The sequence below is a fragment of the Myotis davidii genome, unplaced genomic scaffold (assembly GCF_000327345.1).
Source record: "Myotis davidii unplaced genomic scaffold, ASM32734v1 scaffold308, whole genome shotgun sequence".
Lineage (NCBI taxonomy): Eukaryota > Metazoa > Chordata > Mammalia > Chiroptera > Vespertilionidae > Myotis > Myotis davidii.
The window spans coordinates 453,653-453,899 of record NW_006298552.1 but is presented as its reverse complement, the minus strand read 5'-3'; the positions used below and the strand labels follow the sequence as shown (position 1 = coordinate 453,899).

General features: G+C 64.4%; 1 long non-coding RNA gene across 1 annotated transcript in view; it reads right to left on the bottom strand.

The window, feature by feature from the left end:
- The window catches only part of LOC102757093, a 23,113-nt gene extending 23,019 nt beyond the window's left edge, over positions 1-94 (bottom strand). Inside the window, exon 1 of the long non-coding RNA XR_436206.2 lies at positions 4-94. This is a non-coding gene — a long non-coding RNA (uncharacterized LOC102757093). The remainder of the gene's footprint in view (positions 1-3) is intronic.
- Positions 95-247: the final 153 nt, after the last annotated feature.

Genomic DNA, 247 nt, shown 5'->3' with positions numbered 1-247 from the left:
CACACAGAGCCACAAGCGATCAGGGGGTTGGGGAGCTCCCCCCTTTCAGGCACAGAGCAGGGATGATCAGGGGGTTGGGGCGCCTTCCCCTGTAACGAACAAAGTAGGGCGGATAGGGAGGTTGTGTACCCGGCCCCTGTCACACACCGAGCTGCAGGGTGATCAGGGGGTTTGGGCGCTGCCCCCTTTCACAATGATCCCAGTGCCGGGAGGCCTCGCGGCTCCGCTGATCCCAGTGCTGGGAGGC